At 37.6% G+C, this 22,523-nt stretch overlaps 1 protein-coding gene across 21 annotated transcripts in view; it reads left to right on the top strand.

Moving 5' to 3' along the window:
- Positions 1 to 22,523, top strand: part of LOC127069703 (leucine-rich repeat-containing protein 24-like) — a 152,976-nt gene that overhangs the window by 78,536 nt on the left and 51,917 nt on the right. The window lies entirely within an intron of this gene.

Here is a 22,523-nt window from a genome sequence, read left to right as displayed (position 1 = left end):
ATTTCTTTTATGAAGTATTCGCTTGATCTCATAGAGCCCAATGGAAAGAGACAAAGGAAAGAAAGGGATTGTCCCTTTGATTCGTAGAGTAAAAGCATTATTCGTGTCCATGGCCGGTCAAGGTAGTCGTTGGAATTGGATCAGATTGTCTTTCCTTATCTCGCTAGAAAGATGGATGATCAAAGAGCGATCGAAGAAGTCTCGAAAAGCGCGAGTTATCCCGTGGGTATGGACAACGATAAATCAAATTATGTCATTTTGAGTACGGGGTAAGGTCTTACGGGGTGTCGAGGATCTATAGAGTATCACGTGCCTTGAAATTAAGAAAGAAATATACTTTTTCGATATCGTATATGAATATGTGGACAAGTATTTTTTCGAAAGCCAAAAAAAAAAGAAACAAGAAAAGAAAAGAATCATGTAGCACGTTTAAAAGGAAAGATGATTTTCATAAATTCGTTATGATTAATACTTGTCTATTAACTCGACTATTTTAAACTCATCAGTTCGTACGATCCCTATATTTCGTTTATTAATTATTTGGCTAAGTCGGAAACTATTATATCCTGCCTTTAACCTTTCCGAAGAGTTCGCGAAAGAAGAACTCGCGATGCTAGTGGTAGACACGCGTCTATTCCCACGACTCCAGTCCGAAAGATCGCTTAAGAAACTCCATGGAAACTCTTTCGGTGTGCGTGTATGTGTGCGATCTTGTGTTCGATGTACGAGGAGACCGTGCTTGACTGTGATAGAAGAGTTCCATAAAGAGGAGTTCCAAGGAAATGGCATATGCTCGGGTAGATTCCTTTACTCGGATCTTGCACGATCGTGCGAGGAATTTCTTGCTTTAGTTCCTCGTGATAGATCGATATCCACTATGCCTTCTCTCTTTTCCCTCTATTTTTCTCTTTCTCTTTTTCGTATTGCTTAGAAGAGTAGGAGTTTTAACGTCGATGGCCTCTCAACGATTTCCCAATACTTTTCCATCGTCGTCTCATTCATACTTCAATATCGTACAATTTTTCTCATCGTTCGTTTTTATTCGGTAAACATTAACAAGCTCTTTATTCGTTTGTCACTCGCTTTCGTAACGTCGAGAACAATAAAGATCACTAATGATCAATTAATGAAAGTTATTACAAACGTTACAATAGAGAGATTCTATCCAATTATCATCAGATTCGGATGACAATTTAATTGACTATGAACGTTCTACCTCGCCGTTTACTTTATCACACGTTAAATTCATTCTCATACAGCGCACGTAATGCTCTTTACGCTAATTCTAATAGTATTCGTCCTAAATGAATCTTATAATCGATTTAACTATCTATGAAATGCAATGGCAAATGTAAATTAGTTGATGCAAGAACAGACGAAAGATACTTACTCCAACTAAGGGCAAAATTATTCAAATCTCGTCGAAATAGAAAACGGAAGGTTAGACGAGTATTTCTGTTAATGGAAAACGTACGACCGGATGGAATTTCCGGAGGTGGATACAATTTTGGTGGCACCAGGTACGAGAAGAAAAGTGGGCAAGGAAAACCTGGGGAAGCGACGAAAGTCGACGGGACGTCGTTAGTGTCGCACGAACGAGTTCCGATTCTCCTCGCGATTGCCCTCCTTTGTGTTGGCCGACACGTACGAACGAATTCAAGTTCCTCCTGTCGAAGGCCATTTTACCTGTGCCCATCGTTCTTCCCGTTCGAAAGGAATTCATAGTCGATTCGATCACGTACTCTCTCGAAATTTTTCGAGAAAAGCTTCCAAGGTCGAAACAGGATCGACATTTCGACTAATTATCAATCCGTATGTCCTTCGATTCTCGAACGATTAAACGAAATAATCGATATTGCAGAAACGATCAATCCTACTAATCAATGAATTAAATTCTCCTGTTTAAAACAATTAACAAACTTAAAGAAAATCTGAATTGATCGGACGAGAAATACGACAAACAAAGAGCGAAGAAATGCAAAAGGGGAATGGAAAGAACGCGATGAATCCGTACCTTCTTTTATCGTTTATCGATTCTTCCTCGAGGAGGATAGACGAAAAAAAAAGAAAAGAAAAGGGAAAGAGAGGGAGAGAGAAAATCCTCTTCTATTCTAGATAACTCTATGCACGCGAGTATTCTGACGAGTGTGCCAGGTCGGTGCGGTTTTCTCTGTCTCTCTCTCTTTCTCTCTCTTTCTCTCTCTTTCTGTGTCTCTTTCTCTCTTGGTCTTCGGTATGTATGCAAGCCATATTTGTCCGTGATAGAGGAGTTCCATAAGGCGACGGTAGAGTAGTAGGAGGGAGAAGAAGTGGAAGAGAAAGGGAGATAGACAGAAAGAGAGAGAAAGAGAGACAGAGAGAGAGAGAGAGAGAGAGAAGAGGATGAGCCTTCATGGACGTGCGCCGGTTGGAGGGTGAAAGAGTAGTGAGGAGGAAGAGGAGGAGGTTGGGAGAGTAGTGGTTGTATGGAAGTAGAGAAGCAGAGCTGGCTTCGAGTTGGTCGTTGAGGGTTAGAGGATGATGCCATGGTCCCTGGATCGATCCTGGTTCGCCGTGCACCCCGCAATGCTGCAACCACCGAGCACGAGCTAACTACCCTTCGTAGAGACGCACCTTCTCTCTCTATCTTTCTCTCTCTCTCTCTCTCTCTCTCTCTCTCTCTCTCTCTCTCTCTCTCTCTCTCTCTCTGTATACGTGTGCTCATATGTGCTAGTAACACAGTATACAGTGACATAGCGTGTCAAGCGTGTGTGCCAACTCATGCATAGATATCAAGTGCACACATTATACTCGCTTCTTCTCTTTCTCAGCTTCGTACATACATACACACATCGCACGCACACACACAACGTATATATATATAGAGAGAGAGAGAGAGTTTCATGTACATGCACGGAGAATTCGCATTCATACACTTTTCATACGCCGATACCACGTAAGAGGAAGTCCCTAGCAGAAAAGGAGGCACGAAAAGAGAGGGAGAAAGAGAACGGTGATAGACTATCGTTCCCTTCAGTCAGTTCACTCTCTTCTTCTTTCCGCTACCTACCAGAAATATATCCGCGTTGACTTCGATGCTTCAAAAATTTACAATTTTGATGCATGGCTTCTGTCGAGAATAATCATGGTGTCGTGCAGCCAGCTGTTCCGCTTCTTTCCTACCATTCCCTCGATATCTCGTTTCCGCCCTTACCCTTACTATCTCTTCTTCTCCCTCATCTTTTTTCTTATATCATTTCCGACTCTCCGATTTCGGCCGAGTGGAAGATTCTATTCCGTGCTCGGAAGTGCTTTCGAGAAAGTTCGGTACCGGAGGTGAGCCGCAGATCACGGAAAGGGTACAGATAGAGAAAGAGAGAAAGAGAGAGATATATATATAGAAAAAAAATTATATTTTCGAGGGTGGTTAGCAAAGATATACGAAGACGAATACGGATATATGCGGCCGATATATCGGCGTTTCACGTTCGCGGAAATTTCACTCCTTTTGAAGATCGTACGATGTGTCAGAAGAAAGGGATGTTCCTCGTTCTTCGTTCTTGCTATTCTAGATTTCCTTCTCGTACATCAACGTCGTGTACGTGAAGAGGAAGAGAGGGAGAGAGAGAGAGAGAAGTTCTTTGAAGAAACTACAATACGTACGACGTATATGTATTTGAATATAAAAAGTTTTGAAAAAGAAAATTTTCTATTCTCTAGGCTATACAGTTGTCTAATGTGACATATGACAATTGTTAAGTCAATATTTGTTATACGACTCGATCTAAGTTAACAAACATAATTGTTCCTTTTTGCAAATGAAAGAAGAAAAAGAAAAGTAAGAACGAGTTACGTGAATATTATTTATGAACGATCGGTTTAATAAAATATTTGTTGCTCTAAGATAGAGAAACGAATAACGAGCTTAGTGCGAATAAAAACATTTTCTATTGCACTTCATTGCGAGAAGAGGAAAAAAGAATTTTTGAAATGGTGATCGCGATGATATAGATTTTTTAGAGGTATTTCTCTAAAAGTGCGAAGTTAAATCCCATTTCATGCTCATTTATGAACGTAATGGAAGTAACATGGAAGAAGAAAGAAAGAGAAAGAGAAAGAGAAAGAAAAGGAGAAAGAGAAACAGAGGGAAAGAGAGACAGAAAGATAACACGCTTTGCGTGAAAACTTACTTTTACCTTCTCGCCTAGGGCTGGCTAGAAATACCCTGTGCGGCCGTATCTGTATGAAGATAATTTTGAAGACACCTAGAACGGTGAGAAACAAAAGTTTTCCGAAACACTGATAGTACCCTGGATAATAGTTAAAGTCCTGGGAAAGCTCGATGGTTTACGCCACCGCATTTTAAAACTCACCCTTTAAAGCGGTCGTGCGAGAAACAGCAAAGCTTTTCCTCTTAAGCTCCCGATTACTTTGACTTTTTCTCAACGGAATGACCGTATATATCTACTTTTACAACCTTTTTCGAGCTAACTCTTTCCAAATAACTAAGGTTAACATGTTAAGCGCATGAGCATTTGTTAAATCGTCGAATAATTTTCATTGCAAGAGGATAATTTTCGTATGCACTTTCGTGGATATTATTTATGTATACATTTAATTGACACGGATATACGTACATCGTATTTTCATTGGACGTGAGTCAATTGAGAGTATACGATAATGATAATAATAATAATAATAATAATCTTTTTATTTAATTTGCAGTATATGTAATCATACTCGCGATTATTATCGTTATTAGTCCGTATTTAATACGCGTAATACTATACACAGGAATATTGTGGAAAAGGTTAATCTGCAAAAGTAGGACGTGTGTGCATGCATACTTAATGCTTTTAAACCGAACGAAGAAATAAGAATAAGGTCGTTGTAACTTTTCCAGCAACGAGAAAAAGAAACAGAACGATGAGAATTGCTCGGTATTAAGCGACCACTAATTCCCCAAGAGACGATAACACTATTTCTCTCTTAACGGACCTCTTGTCTTCTTACAACGGCCCATTCTTAAGATCCGTATTGTCGGATAGTTATTTATTATTACGACGGTCGAATACGTGATTGAAATTATTAACGATCGAACGTTTGCCGAGTTTGGAAACGTTATTACCGTTTTCTTCGATATATAAAACTATAAAATATCGTCAATCTCGATCACATTCGATCTTATTTTCCGTTAATACGAAAAGCTTGCCAAGTGAAGCACATCGATCGATAAATTTGCTTTATCGCTGCTCGAACTCAACTGGGATTAATCGAGAGCCCAGGAAAATTCGAAAATTCAAGTCATACGTACATTGGAAAATCCACTGAATTAATCACGCGATTCCTCGTGTATCGATCCTGTATTATGTCATGATAATTTTCGATACTCACTGGAGGCCTTTGCTCTTTTCTTTCGAACCCTTTTCCCGATAAAATATCACATGGATTTTCATAACGCGAGCTATAACTTTAGAGCGTATACCATTAACTGAGTATTTGCTTCGTCCCTCTATCGATTAACAAACGTAGAACTTGCATACGTCGTTATTAAATTTTTCGATCAAGATGGAAACAGGTTCATAAATTTGTTCGGACTTTTTTCTTTTTTTAAACTTTACTTCGCAACTCGTTCGAATTCATCGAAAGATCTATTATTATTTAAACGTTGCTGATGACAGGCGTTTTCTTTTCCTTTCCTCTCTTTTTTCTCTTTTTTTTTTTTTTTTTTTTTTTAAGAAACCAAGAGAATGGAAGGAAATAATTAATAAAAACTAACTACTATAAACTAATAGCAATTATCGCCTTTAAACGGCCAGACGCAATTTTCCAACGATTTAACGTATCAGTCAAGTGTATCGAGTGAACCAAAATCACTACTAATATCAGAGTTGGCATTTCGTGGATGAAAGGGCGGTGGGAAATGGAAAGGGAGTTAATGAAGAGTCGATCGATACGAAATGACATCGGCGTCCATTGGCCAAAATCAGTCGCCGTACAAGGACACAAGCACACCCCATGTTACGTTTTCCTATGGAAAGTGGGCGCGAACGTTCGAAGCTACGTGCCAAACGAGCTCACATGATGTTAAACGTAACGATAACGTTACCATCGGCAACACATTGCGAGATTAGACGCGTGTCGAGGGCCGACGTAAACGCTAACTGGCATTTCGAAGCTATCCGCTTGGAAAGTTTGTTTTGAAATTTATCGAACGTACCTAGATATGTACGTAGGTATCTGTATATATTGGTACGGTGTGTGAAATAGGGAACATCGAGCGACATATTAAGAAGTTTAGTATACCAGGAATGTCAAGGCTTCGACATATTTTTCCTTTTTCCTATTTATTTATAGTTCCATTCGTTAGATTTAACAAAAATTTATATCGGCGCTCGTAAGTCACGTTGTACTTTACTTCCTTTGTTTCTTTTTTCTTTTTCTTCCTCTTTTTCGCCCTTTCTTTTTTGTTTTTGTTTTTTATCCTTTCTTTGTTGTTGAAATGTGAGAATTATTTCTGTCGGAGGATGTTCTTCTTCTTCTTCTTCTTCTTCTTCTTCTACGTTTTACGATAATAAATTTGTTATATTTTTGTTAGATAGTGCAAAAAAATAGTGAGATGTGTCGTTTAAAACGATTAATTCAAATTATTCAATTGCTCTCCTAATCTTAGTAAGTTCAATTAGCGGTGAATATCGTTCTAAAGTTGAAAGCATTTAGTTGGAAGGGTGACCTAACCGTGTAAAGTAGACGATGAAATCTCTTACAAGAACGGAATAATATAGGATATCGCGCGATAATAAATTCCATTCGCGTGACGTTCCAACCACTGAAAATCCCCAGACGCATATATTCGACGTAAACATGGCGTACAGCTAGGAAACTTGCTTTCAGCGACCGAATCGCAGGTGTCAGAGAAATTTTCATGAGAAATGTCGAATAATGATTTTTCTTTTTTCTTCTTCTTTCTTTTTTTCCTTTATTTTCTTTTTTTTTCTTTTTTTTCTTTGGCAATGAAAGGAACCATAGCAAGGAAATTAGTATTTCAGTTTAAAGCGTATATATACGAACTTTATTCGAGACGAGTAAAATATGTAAATTTCTGATCTTAATGGATCTTTGAAATGTCTTTTTTATCTCCTGTAATTTAAAGGGCGATTTACCGATATACTTTAACATTAATTTTATCTATTCTTTCGTTGTAATTTTGTTTGATCGGATACCGCTATCCAACATTACCGTATTTAATTCGACGCGCGACGTTTAATCATCTTTCTCGTTCTAATGTTCTTTCGATCGGCAAGAGAACGGCAATGAAGGGAGGCACACACAGAGTCCGGCTAAAGTCTCGTGATTTAATCGATACTTCAGTGAGTGGCACGATTTAAATCCTCTTTCACGACGATAGAAGGTATCTACTTCCGATATCCTTTTCATCGTCTTCTATTCTCATTTCCCTTATCCCGCTTCCACTTTACATATTATTAATGTACTTCAAAGAGGATCATTGAAGTATCATTGATATCATCGAGATATCATTTTTGTAGTCGTGGGAAAATGAAAAAACGGACGTATACACGTAGTATCGTCGTAGTCGTCGATCACGACGTAAAACGAGCAACGATTTCAAAATTATACCAAAGCAAAGATTTGATCAAAAATTGAAGGGATTTAAATGAAACACCTTGTATATGTATTCGTGTGTCTACAGGTATATATGCGTAGCAATGTACTCGAATGGCATCGCTGATGGGCTCGACTATATCGGATTACGTTGGATTTCGACGCGTTCGAATCGGGATTTTGTCGTATTCGGAGATACGACGGCCGAAAGTGACTTCATCCAATGAAAAGCGTAACGCGCTTGCGCGTATCAATGTCTAGAAAAAGAGAGAAAGAGAGAGAGAGAGAGAGAGAGAAAGGGTAGGAGGAAATCAGAATTTACCGATAAAACGAGTAGTATTTCGTTGAAAAGTACTTCTTTTAGTTTCGATTAGGAAGCCGGTTTCGCGCCAAGCGTGTTATCCAATTTCATCGAAAGATTAATTTCCACGGTCGGTATTCGTTTGATCTCAATGGAAAAGCGCGAAAATAAATGAATTTGAAAAATTATTTTCACAATCGGATTAAGCGACAGGATCGTGCAGACTACGGTCTCGAAATTACGTCCGACGACGAAATAAAAAGTATCTTGGCGTTCTTCCGCTTTATTTCACTGGTCGTCTTCTATTCTTTTGTTCATTCTGTCTCTCTCTCTCTCTCTTTTTCTACTTCTATCTTTTGCCTTTCTCTCTCTCCTTCTCTTTCCCTCGTTTTTTCCTCTCTCTTTCTCTCTCTCTCTCTCTCTCTCTCCCTCTTCTTGCATCCCGCCTCAAGCACATTCTTTCTAGAAAAGCCGTGAACGCGAAGTGAGTTTCCATCTTGCAAAGTTATATCTCCCGGACAATGTTTCCGGAATATCTTCGCGCCCATACAATTATACCGTACACAAGCACGAACTTCGGGTTACGCGGAGACAAATAGACTTACTTGCCTCACAAATAGACTTACCGCTTCGTGAGTAATGTTCACGCTTCGTGATGGAAACATCGGTATTGTTTCAGACGAGTATACACATCCTCTCATTGAACAAGCCCAATTAATATCACGCGTGTATTTTTCTCTTCTTTTTTATTTCTTTTTTTATCTCTTTTTTTATCTCTTTTTTTATCTCTTTTTTTATCTCTTTTTTTCTCTCTTTTTTCTCCCCCAAAGGAAACGTTCGTTATATACCGCGAAAAAGAGGAGCCACGTGTCTTCCTTTAAAGTACAGAGAGATCGATCCGTTGTTATGAATTATTTTGATGAAAATATTTCTCCTGAAATCTTGTCTTCTTTTTCTTGAAGAAACATTGAATCGATACAATTATTATTGTACGATACAATCCAATCTCGTCGATTACCGTTTCGCACAGGTAATTGCTTCGATGTAACAGCATCGAATCACGTTCGCAATAACTTTTCGACGAATATCCGACATTGTAACATCGTCGAATTATAACGTAGACTTTGGTAACATCATGATTGGAACATGTTCAACATGATAACAAGGATATTTCTATATACTCAAATCTGTACGAGCAAGATATGATATCTCTTGAACGAGAAGGCATTCGTAATACTAGCAAATATAATGGATTAGAAGTTTCGATGCATTCGCCGTTGGGATTTGTTGAAATCTCGGCGGTGCTCTAAGCGCTAAAGTCCACAATGTCGCTCGCATTCCATAGGTTTCATGGGTCGACTGTCAAACTCGAAAAGTTTCTCTTTCTGTATCCTATATACAGTCGTGTGGTTTCCGACGTATCTATGAGTTCAAAGAACGTCATTACAATTGTTATGTTCAGCCTTTCACAAAATTATTATGGACACGTTCGTTCATATTCTCGTCCATTCTCGTCCAAGAACGTTTCGACGTTTTCAAAAACTGATTGTGTCGTTTGAAACATCGACGATGTGTTTCGCGACCGGAAGAAAGCAAATCGAACGAAAGAGGCTTTTCTCTATTTCAGTATTCTACCGGAGTTCCATAGTTATTATCAACTATTTTCTGCCTTGGGCTTTTCTATATAATCCTGAAGTCTCCTCGTGCGAATATAAAAATGATCGATCCACTTGCTACGCGAATAATAATAATAATAAAAATAATATTAATATCTGCTTTTACATTTACAATGTTTTTCCTTTAAGATCGATTCGAAGAATTGTTTCCGATCGATCTTAACGTTTAAACATTTTTTTTTGTTTCCCTTTTTCTCTTTTGTTTTTTCTACAAATAAATATCGGCAGGATTTTTCGATGTAAAAGGAAATTTCAAGGTATTATTTTTTTGTTAGATTTAGTTACGCTGTATCGTCGCGAATCTCTTCGCACCTTTTGTGATTAATATTTATTTGAATTTTATATCTCTGCATAGACAGAGAGGATATACCGTATATACCGTGTATATCGTATATGGCATTATATCGTAACGCGCATGCGTTTTAATTAAAAATTTCCTGTCCTCTGTGCCGAGAAATGAAATGCAAATCGTGAAGGTACCGCCGCGTCGTTTCTGACTTCAAAACTATACTCGTTTGTCTCCTTCTCTTTCTTTCTCCCTATCTCTCTCCCTTCCTCATTTTTTCTCACTTTTATTACGCGTTTCATTTTAAATTACAGAGACTTCGTTCAATCTCTTTTTCTTCTCTACATCGTATCTTCTATTCGCGTATTTCGAAGGTAGTCCCTATTTCGTCGCATTATTATTGGATTTTCCTCGAATAAATGATAACACTATTTGTCAAATTCTTATTCGTCGGGAATATTTAAATAATTTTATTATTCGAGCGTGTCATATCGCGCACCACGAATAGTATTCTTTACATCTGTTTTTTTTCCCTTTTCTTTTTTTTTCTTACATAGGCGTATCATTCAAAAAAAATAATATACAAAATTTGTCATAGAGAATTCAAGTGACTTCAATTTTCGAATACCCTATTATCCCAATAATCTATTATACGGAAACGTCGGACTCTAATCGAGCGCAGAAAAAAAAAACGACATTGATCGACGTTGGTAGTGAGGTCGATGGATCATTAGACACAGTCGACCTTTTTCAGGTTCGTTGCATTATTCAACGTTTCGTCGAACGTCCAGTTTTTGATATCAGTCTATAAAGGGGAAATTCTCTTTTCCTCTATCTTTCTATTTCCCTCTTGTTTTTGCGTTTTCTCGGTTGGCTGACGACCGATTAAGGCCAGGTAGAAAGATATGTTCCGTCGTGAATACTCAACGTTGCTCATGTACATACGAAGAGAGAAAGTATTAGAGACTAAAACAGGTACGACGATAGGTATGAGATAGAGAAAGAGAGAAAAACAGAGAGAGAGAGAGAGAGGGAGAAAGGGGCTAAAGAGAAAGAGGGTGAATTTTCTGGTCATGATGAAACTGAGAGAGATAGAAAGAGTGAGCTATATACCGAGAGACGAAAGAATACACACACACACACACAATGTGTATATATATATATATATATGTAGAAATAAAAACAGAGAGGCTGCCATTATCGAGTGATTGATGGGCCGTTGGGTGAAGTTACAAAAAAACCAAAAAAAAACAAAAACAAAAAAGAGGAAAAACGAAAAGGACAAAAAAAAGCATCAGGAGTGCTGCCTGGCAGGCACTCGATGTGTACGCCAGCGGTAACCCACCGTTAAAGTAAATACCTATTGTTGACTCTCGCTGAGGGATCGTTTCGCGGAACATTTTTCAACTCGAATACTTTTTTTCCTCGGTGCGCGTCTTGCGTGCGCACTCACGCGCTGGTCCTCGATATAAAAGGGTGAAAAGTCATGGAAAGTAACAGAGATAGAGAGAGAGAAAAACAGAGAGAGAGAGAGAGAGAGAGAGAGACTAGCTTTGTCGCGTTCGGCTTTGCGAGTTTTTCACCTCGGACTTTTCCTTCCTTTCGTTTATTTCTCTTCTCTTTCCTACTTTTTTTTTCGTATTCTTTTTGTAGAGATTAATTGCGCTTTGTCGAGCGACGAGCGAAAACTTCTCGTTCACGGATTTTCACGTTACGTTATTTTCTCAGCTTAATCATTCGGTCGAACGCAAGAGAAAAGTAACTACGAGCGATCGTTCCTTTAAGCCTATTTTTTTAAGAATATTTCTCAACAGATTCGAAAATTTATATTGCAATAGTATTATTTCAATCGATTAATTAGCGTTGTAATTATCACTTTACAAATAGGTAATTCTCGAATTGTTCAATGATGTATCGGACAAATGATCCATTACAATCGCATAAATCTTAATTCTTAATAATATAGATCGTGAAAATTGATATTCGAAGTTGACATGCTGTGGGATTTTATCTTTAAAGAAACTAATAGATTTCATACTACGATCAATTTTCCTCGCTACATCGTTCAAAAGTTTCTCTCTCCAATTCTCATAATGCGAGAAATGACGGATATCCGAGGACGTTTCTCTTTCGACGTCTAACAAGAGATGGGAGAGAGAAAAAGTGACATTTCGTCGATCCGTTCGATCCATCATTTTTCTCTAGCCGCAATTTTTCTTTCGAAAAAATAATTCTCTGTTTTGTAATTCTGGGGATTTGAAAATATTTGAGGAAAGTTTTGACGTCAAATAAATCAAATTGGATGAACGTTTATCTTTCGAGAACTATCTATATCGAGTTTCAAGGCTACATAAACGCGATAAGTCATTGTGCGATAAAAGCTTCTTTACTCGATTCCAATTTTTGTCGCTCAATTCGTTTGCGTGTAAATACAAAGTTCGCGTTTAACGAGCTTAACTCTTAGATTATAGTTTGTAAATTTCGTGGGTTACTTGGGTCGATCGTCTGAAACTTCTTTCGCCGGTCTGTTCGTTGCGATAGAGAGAAGGGGATAGAAAAAGGAAAAGGAAAAAAAAAGGAAGAAGAAAAAGAAAATAGAAAAGACGATAAGGAAGGTTCTAACGAAGTTGCCAGACTTTTTTGACGGCGACGACAAGTAGAAGGACGTGGAAAGTCCTTAAACTGCCAGTCACAGCTTTGGAAGCTCGTTTTATGAAATACCGTTTCGCTTAGCGTAATTAAAATTCGACGTTACGAAATATGAGAGAAGAGAAGAGGTAGAAAGGGATGTATGGTGCACTGTGGATTAAGCCAAGTTGGAACTCTTTCCTTTATCATACCGCCGAGTTTTCTAATCGCTAGACGTCTCTCTTTCATTTTATCCGTTTCCTTTCTACCATTTTCTTCTTCTTCTTCTTCTTTTAACTTTTCTTTCCTTTACATTCACATTTAGTCGTTCGTTCTATTCTACTGGAAAAGAAGCAATAACCTGTTAAAAGAGACAGAGACAGAGAGAGAGAGAGAGAGAATACGAGTTCGAGTCATAATTCTTTATGTCCGTCTCTCTCTTTTTCTATCCCTTTATATTTTCACTAAAATATCAAGTCCGAGAGCCAAATAAGCTTTCTCAACGCGATCAAATAAAAATGATTAAAAATTATTAATGATATTCTATTTCAGTATAATTTATTAATCGTTCATCTCTTGAAAAAAATTACGTTCTTCTTTTCGTCGTACTTTCATAAGGAGAAAGACGTATGTACGTATCTAAATGTCACTTTGGATTGGCGTTTGTTGATAGAATATAAATAAAAGGAAAAAGGACGTAGGGAAGGAGGCAAGGTAGAGGGGGTAGGTCAAACTCGTGTCGAGACGGTATTCGTAGATAGATACTCGTCCGAGATAGACGTAAATAAGATTCGCTCCTTTTTCTTGTTTAATATTTCATGCGTTTGCGTAGTCATAACATTTTAATATATATATTATATATACATACATACATACATACATATATACATTTAATATGTATTATATATACATATTACATATACATAATTTGTCTAGATATTATAACTGCGTATTAATCATGTATAGATATCGTTTAAAGGTTTATAGGTTTAACAACATCTACCATAAGCTTACACCGATATATATATATATATATATATATATATATATATACACTTAGTTTTAAGATCCTAATTCGTCTCGTGATACTCGATATCGTATTTCCCCGTGAAACCTGCTTTTAACAGACTTTCGTAGGACTTCTTTGCGGTTTACTTCTCGTCTGACCTTCGGCACCAGTGGTAATGCTGTATGAGATACACGTTCACCGGGAATACGTTTTCCTTGAGGTAGGTGTTTACATTTATTTTTATTTTTCTTCGTAAACGTCTCGACTGCAAACTCGATAAAGGTGTCCGATGAAGAAACTCTCATAGTATAAAATGTGACGTTAGACACGATGGCCCTCCCAAGGGTTCTCTCTTCATGCTCGAAAATTCGCATATTCGAGAAATCTTATACCTACTCTTACCACCGATGATTCTCTATTCCTTCTGTTATGAAAAATATTCGATGATATTTTATCTCGACGAAATTCGACGAATTTCTTATCTCGAGAAGAGATTCAGTTTTCTAATTTATTTTGAAAGAGATTGGAAATCGTTCTGACCTTTGTGAGATTTAGAAAACAACTGATTTTTTCTTTTTTGTACTTTCGTTGCTTACAGAGATTTTAAGGAACGTATATCTTTGCTATCGTTTTGTTTATTTCTCATTTCTATTCAATGTTTATATACATAACTTTTATCTATACGTGTCCAAGTTTTTATGTCGGAAGATAAGAATAATCGATCTTTTCTCATTTATTTATCAATATCTAATGAATTAAACTTTACGAGAAATTTTTACACATTAATATCTTTTATTTATAGTAACGTAGTAAAAATCGGTAGTATCTGTCGAAACAAAAACGAAAAGAAAAAAATAAAAATAAATAGAAAGAAACAACAACAACAACAAAAAATTGAGGAGGGCATCGTATAACTCGTTACGTCGAGGCGATAGGATTTCACGATTTTCGCGTAATATGAAAAATAAATGGTCTAGCGACTCGTAAATCCACGTTGAATTTTGCTCGCTGCCCGTTGTGATTTACGTTCTTTTTCGAACGCGAAGTCATTCGCGTTTTATGGTAGGATCGCACTATCGCTTATTTACTTTTCCAGACAAGGACAGATAGATGGAGTGATAGAGAGAGGGAGACAGAGAAAGAGAGAGAGACAGAGCGAGAGAAACAGAAAAAAAGAGCGAAGCATATTAAAAAGTATTATTCCATTAAATTCAACAATTTTTGTTGTACGCAAAAAGAAAAAATAAGAACGAATAGTACAGGAAGAGGAAATGTTTCTTTTTTTTCTTTTTTTAAAGTGTTTTGCCATTCGACTGCGAGTAACATTTTCCTTGTCTTTTTCCTTCTTCATCTACGACTTTTCTTGACATTAATTAATAGTTTACTTGAAGAATTAATCACTGTCCGCGGAGAAGTTCGGTCGTTTTTCTTCAACTATACCTATTCTTTCTTTCTTTCTCCAACTCCCTCTCTCTCTTTTCGAATCTCTTTCTCATCTCCAGTTTATTTTTTCCTTCTCTACTTCCTTGTATCAACGACCACTTTTGCGGATTCATCGGTATAATTAATGGCAAGTTAATTCCTTATTCTCTTTACTTTTCTCTTATTCTCTTTTTCTCTGTTTCTCTCTTTCTCTGTCTCTCTATTTATTTCGTTTTTTTTTTCTTTTTCCTTTTCTTTCTGTCCCTGGAAATATCTCATTCTTTGCGAAACATTTATAAATATTTGTACGTGACGTTGGGAAAACGTGTTCTTAACAAGAACAGTCCGTGTCTTTTGTATAACATTTTGTTATATACAAGTTGACCCAGTTTAAATTCGCAGATGGATGTATCCCAGGTACGTGAAATTAAAGAAATTTAACATGTAAAAACCAGCAGAAGGTCGGACTCTTTTCCTTGACGCTTCAATGTTTGCCTCTGCGATGTCTCTTTTGATTGAATCTTTCTTAATAACATATATACATAAATAAATAAATAAATAAATAAATAAATAAATAAATAAATGAATACATAAAAACTGCATTAACAGATTGATATGCATCGTTATCTTATATACGTATGTTTAATCATTCTATTAATGTTTTTTTATTCTTGTTAATCAAATATATTACTACATACTTGTAACGTACAATAAATATTACTGCGAAGTTTAACGAACTAGTCTGTTTATCTTTCTCTCTGTCTTTCTTTATTTTCTTTTTCTTGTTTCTTAAACGGAGACATATTGCGGAAGGACGAAATGGAAGGTCGTATTCATTACTTCTAGCCCGCTTCTTTCTTTTTTTTTTCTTCTTCTTCGTTAGCGTCTTCTCTTCGCAAAGACACAAATCTCGACGAGGTAGAACTTCGCCTCTCTCTCTCTCTCTCTCTCTCTCTCTCTCTCTCACTCTCTCTTCAGAACTGTGAGTGCTCGAACGTTGCGGTGTTTTCTCTCATTCTCTCTCATACATTTCTCTCTCATTCAGTTCTTTTTTTCATCCCCTCCTCTCTCCCTCTTTCTTTCTCTTTTTCTCGTAATTCATGGCGCCTTTTTTAGTTTTCTACAGAATGGCGGAAAAAAAGAAATATCGAGGTCGGCCGCGCGCACCACTTTACCTCTTCGCGAGATGAGTACCGGCATGGTCGATCTCTCTTCTTTTCGTGGTTCACGTAAAAAGCGGCTGCTAGGCAAGGAGAGGTAGAAGGGTAGAGTGGAATAGGGTAGGGTAGGGTAGGGTAAGGTAGGCTCTGCGCTTCGCTTGATAAACCTAAGGAAAAGTATTTGAAGATTCATCGTCGTCGTCGTCGTTGTCATCATCATCACGGCGAATGCCTACAGGGGTCGACTCACTGAATGAGAAAGTTGAAAAATCTTGACCGACAAACGAGAGGAGTTGGAGGAAGAAAAGTAAAGGAGATTGAGAAGAGGCTCGAGCTAACCGTGAAGAACGGAAATCGATGCTTAAATTGAAACGTTCGGCCACCTAAAATTTGCACCTTCTCGATTTAATTAGATAACGAATTAATTTCATCGACGAGTTTTTGCGTTGCGACAATTTTCTTGAAACTATTTGCCCGCGCGCACGCGCACGCGTACACGCACACATACGCAAATAAGGGTAAATAATATTGAGATTTAAATTTGAGATACCGACGAGTTATGAAAATTTTTCACGATATTTTCAAGCATTGATATTAATCCGTGATATTTTATCCATTTGAATTTATTAACTTTGCGCGGTAGCGATTAATTAAAATTTTTCTATAAAGTTTTAATTATTTTCCGTTGATCGATTTTCCACGGGAATCTTTTTACCTGTTACATAAATTAACGAAGCTGAGTAAGATAAAACAGACTTCATAGATTATCTATGTGTAATTAATCCTTTTTTATCGAGAAATTTCATGATATACCTCTTCTCCGTTAGCGATCAATAAGGACTCATGTCGTCGACAACTCGTCCAATTAAATCGTCGACAATGACGACGCCTTGGGTGGCCTCGTTATCAGGCAAGCTCGAAGGCATGTATCGATCTCGTGGTACAGGTAAAACAGAGACAGAAAGAGAGAGAGAGAGAGAGATTATCTTTCTTTTGTTTGTTGAAATAAACAAGTAAAGGAAGAAAAGAAAAAATTAAAGAAAGAAAGGAAGAGAGAAAGAGAGTACAGCGTCTTCGTGGCGTTATCGTAAGATGGTTGGAAACGTTCGAAGATGTGATTATCGAGACACTTGTGAGAATTGGCAATGGCTAGAATAGGACGAGTAAGGATAAAGCTATATAATGGAAAGTCGCCGAGGTTCGGAAAAGGAAAAGAAAGAAAGAAGGTACGCGAGGACGACGTAATTATTTTTTCTAAATCCTTTAGCATGGTCGCCGCGATTAAGTTCAGACTGGGAAGAGTTTGGAAAGAGAAAAAGGAAGTGTAAAAAGAGAGAGACAAATATATATATATAGACAGAGAAGGAAAAATTCGTTGGGGGTAAAACAAAGGAGACTCGTTTTAGATTTTTATTTCTAGGGATTCAGATAGAGAGAGAAAGAAAAAGAGAAAGAACGGCGTTGTTATCAGGTGACACCAGAGACGAAAGGGTAGAGAGGGTTGAGAGAGGATAGAGTAACCGTTTGGATCAGTGGCTGAAGCGTACCGTCAAGAGAGTTTGGGGACATGGTGGAGGATAAAGAGCAGGACAGAGAGAAAGAGAGACAGAGAGAGAGAGAAAGGTATAGGAGAGACACGAGGGTGACTCTATCGCGAATGCACGCATGAGTTGCTCCCGGTCGGATGCATGTGCAAGCCGGGAAACTTCATTAAAATCTCCCTGAATCCCACAACGCTTTTTTACCGGCGACCACAGCCGTAAATTCGAGCGAGCGTATCTGCTGGGACATTGTTAATTGCGAAAGAAGGATAGGCGTAAGCCGTGAATAGGACGAGGGACGTTTATTGTGATTGGTAGAAGAAGGACGCAATCCTCTCGTTCGGATTCTCGTTAACGAGAAGTCAAAAAGCAAAGTGGAAATTCTCTGTCGAAAGGAAACGTTGCTTTGACCAATCGGATATAAAGTTTCTGGTTGTGCTTGACTCTCAAGTTTTTCACGTTTGGTAAATCGTATGATGATAAAAGTAGAAAAAAAAGAAAAGTAAAAAAGAAAAAATACGGTCAAAGGTAAGTTCAGAAATCAGAAGAGAAACATTATCTATGGGTTTTTTTCCTCTCTCTCTCTTTCTCTCTTTCCTCGGTTTTACTTTTTTTTTTCTTTTCTTTTTTCTCTTTCTCTTTTGCTTTTCTTTTCGATATGAGTTCGATAGGGCACACGAGACAGATCCTTAATCCTACTCTGAAAATGCATCAAATGCGCAGGATTAATCTTCGACCTTTTACCACTAGATAGTACGTACGCAACCCCCATGTAACCTTCAGCTTTCCCGATAATTGAATTTTTTATTAATCCTAGAATTCGATTTTACTCTCGTCGATCGGAAACAATCCCCCTTTCGTGCATAGTCCTCGCGCGCTAACCATTTTAATCCGAGCTTTATATAGCTCTATCTCTCTTCCGTTTCACTGATATCGACGACTTATTTCTTTTTTTTTTCTTTTTTTACCCTTTTTACTTTTTTTTACTCTTTTTACATTCTCTGCCTCCCCTTTTTTCTCCCTTTTCTTTCGTTGAGCTTCGTGAACGAAATACTGGAAGTAGCAGGGTTTGGAATTCGCGTCTCGTTGCAATGCTGGAATACTACACGTAAATCGTAGTCGAACGAGCATGTTTATTTGGCAGGGGTAGTAACAAAAAGCTGCTTTTTTCAATGGAATGCGGTATGAGAGGGTGGGAGGGGAAAGGAGGAGAGAGGGAGAAGGGAGTCGAGAAAATGAGAGGGAAAGGAGAAAAAAAGTGGTAGAAAGAGGTTGTTTTGGGTGAGGGAGGAGGAGTAGGGAGATAGCGGGAGGTGGGTGGCGGTGTTGGTGGTGTTGGTGTTGGTAATGGTGGTAGTAGTAGTGGTGCTGGTTGAAAATGGTCGAGCTAGGTAGGAATTGTCTATCGTCGTCGCACAAACTCGCACGAGTTGCCTTCGAGTTGGATCCATACAAGCGTATCTATCCACGACGAGCTTTATTAGGAGAGACGTTTCGTTCTCTCTCTCTCTCTCTCTCTCTCTCTCTCTCTCTCTCTCTCTGTTTGTCTGTCTGTCTGTCTGTCTGTCTGTCTGTCTCTCTTTTCGCTCTTTTCATTCTTTTTTTTTTCCACCTACATATGTTCTTCCATTTCTTTCGTATCCATTTTCTTTTTTCCTTTTTTCTTTTTCTTTTCCTGTTTTCCCCATTAGACTGACTGCACACGAAATCGAAGATAATGTGTCGACACGCTATGAGAAATGAAACATTTTTCTGTTATTAGGATACACGTAAGACAATAGTAAGTAAGAGGAGGAAGGGATTCGTTTGGAAAATATCTTCATTTCTTTTCTTCTTTTTTTCTTTCGTTTCTTTTCCCCGTCTCTTTCTCCTTTCTTATTTTTCTTTCTTTTTTTTTTTCTTTTCACTGTCGATAAGTCGTCGACAAGGGAACAAGATTGTCTGTGTATAAAAATCTGGAAGGAAACGGGAAAATTGCGTTAATTGGACGTTGTAGAGGAACAATAGAGAGAAAGGGAAATGAGCCGTTTCCATTGGATCGTTTGTTCCTTCTTATAATTAATATTACATCGAAGAAGTCGTGTTGTTAATTTCATCTCTTTCTCTCTGTCTTTGGCTCTGTCTCTGTCTGTCCGTCTCTCTTTCCCTTTTTCTCACCCTCATTCTTTCTCTCTTATTTATTCACTCTTTGAACCGGTATAATACATTAATAAATTTTTAATATTCTCGACAGTCATTATAAGATATTATTTGTTAGGAAAAAAATATACGATACATATTTGCAAAAAAGTAAGTAGGTACAAACGTATGTAAAATATTCATATATAAAACATAGAGAATACGATGTATATTTCAACCTCGTCTCGTATAATCATCGTGGAAAAAGCAAGAGATCCTTTGAAAAAGATTTTTTTTCAAGCCCACCTCTTGAAGAATACATCGCGCACACACACACACACACACACACACACACACACACGGAGAAAGGAACGGAGGAAGGAAATAAATAAAAAAAAAAAGAAAGAAAAAAGAAAAAGAAAAGGAAATAAAAAAAGGAGCATCGTTCACCATTTCGTCGTACTTTCCTGTTAAAATCATCTCGTGGCACGAAAATGGAGAGGAGATTCTCTCGAGTTTCCTCGAAACACAAGCTCTTTTCGCGTATCTTCTTCGCGAATGGAATGTAAAAAGGGTGGTAGAAGGGTTGCTCTCGATAAAAGTTTTAGAACGTGACCGCGGGGCACCGAATAAAAAGGGACGAGCGAATGGTACCTACGTATCTATCTAGATGTTATATGTGTACGTAGTACAGAGGAAAAGAGAAAGAAGAAAAAGAAAAAGAAAAAGAAAAAGGTGAAAAAGGAGAAGTAAAAGAAAAAGAACGAATGGTCCAGCGCAGCATCCACACGATGCCTAGACATCGAGCCAGCCGAACGATAAAGCACGGCTAGCGTAAATCATTTGAGTCTGTTCTATCGTTACTCTTGCAGCTTTTCGAAGGACAGGAAACGTATCTAACTCGAGTGGCTTACAGGCGACATGCATTCCCGATTACCCCTGAGGCTAAAAGTTCGTGGCACCGAGGTCGAAGGGACATCAAATTCCATGGGCGATTCATTTTCCTCGTCGCATGCAACACACGCACGCGCGCACACACACATACACACACTCTCTCTCTCTTTTTCTCTCTTTCCATCTCTTTGTCTCTCTCTTTCTCTCTCTATGTATCTATCTATCCATCTCTCTATCTCTCTCTCCTTCTCTTTCAATATTGCCTTTCATCGGTGTTCAAATCGTGCTAGTATTTTCCATTAAACGGTCCGTTGTTGCGTACGCCCAAGCAAAACTATTTTCCATGGGTATTTTCGTAGGACGTTATTAAAACCACCATAATCGTGCGATCCTCGTATCTCCGACGTAGAAGAGGACACTTTGTCGTGCCGACAAAACTATTTCGATGGCACGTCATACGCTTCGCTAGTACTACATTGTCTATATTTGTTACAGATCACTAGTTGGGTATTTCGTGCAACCACTTTGTAATCGATTCATCCTATTTCCCCTATATCGACTATCATCCTAATAATTTTCGTATTTTGTAAAAAAAGAGAACAGAGAAGTTTTCTTTTTTTTTGGAAAATACATCGAATTCGATATATGTACGATTCATTCGATGAAAAAGATTCGTTTATTGGAAGTAAATAACTATTACTCGTTGTATAAATAAAAAAATATTTTTAAAACTAGCTGAACGCGATCGTATATATATATATAAATGTAAGTATCAGATTATTTTTAGAACAACGACAATTAACGGCGACATCGATTTAATATGTGTACTCATGTACATAAATTAGAATTATAGTAGAAAGATTTGTCTGACGCGAACGTATGTATATAGCGGATTATTATGCTCGAATTGGAAATGCACAACAAAGATGCACAACAAGCCGTGACAAACGAGCTCTCCTACTCACTTTTCTCTTGTTTCTCGCGTTTTCTTTTTCTTTTAGTCTCTCGACATGAAGAGCGAGAAAGATGGATAGCTGAAAGGATGAAAGAGCGAGAGAGAGAGAGAAAAGTAAAAAAAAGGAAAAGAAAAAGGAGAAATAGAAAAGGAGATGTTCCAGAAGTGTAAACGAATCGTGACAGTGCATTACGCACGTTCTTTTCTTTCTTTCTTTCTTTCGTTTTTTCATTCTCTATTCCTCCTTCCTTTTCTTTTTTCCAATATTTTACGAATCGGGATAAAAAATTTCAATCGAATATTCGCTTTGATGATTGGAACATTTGACCGATTTATAACGGAGATCCGTTTGCTTGTTGGATAACCGCACGTCGAAAATTTATTTACGAACGAGCACGAGCCACGTTCGTAGGTAGATAGGTATTAAATTTGAAAATCGAAAGTTCATGGAAAATATTTGAGGTCTCTGCTTCCAGCTGGCTCGATGAATATTTTCTATTGTTTGAAATCAGCGATCGTTTTAATTTCTCCTCTCTAGGATCGGATGAATATTTTATCGAAGAGAAATAGGACGAGGTAAAACGACAGTTTTTTATTCCTTTCTCACGGAACACATATGTAAATGCTAAGACATTAATAAAAAGAGAAAGAAAAAAAGAATCAATTTTATATTATTATTCTAGACGAAAATGAATGAGTAACGATCTATTAAAAATTCATCGCTCAATCGTGAATGAATTTATCGAGATAATAAAGAAAAAAAAAAAAAAGAAAGAAAGAAAGTACAAACGAACGAATAAAAAAAATATGACGATAAAGGTAGCTCGTTGTAAGCTCATCGATCATCGAAACACACGTCGATACTATTCGAGAATGATGTTGAAAAAGTTCAATGTACGTAGCTTTCAATACATATCGAAAAATATCGACT

Source organism: Vespula vulgaris, chromosome 16, assembly GCF_905475345.1.
Source record: "Vespula vulgaris chromosome 16, iyVesVulg1.1, whole genome shotgun sequence".
NCBI lineage: Eukaryota > Metazoa > Arthropoda > Insecta > Hymenoptera > Vespidae > Vespula > Vespula vulgaris.
Note: the sequence above shows the minus strand (reverse complement) of the source record. Positions and strands in the feature narration are given on the sequence as shown.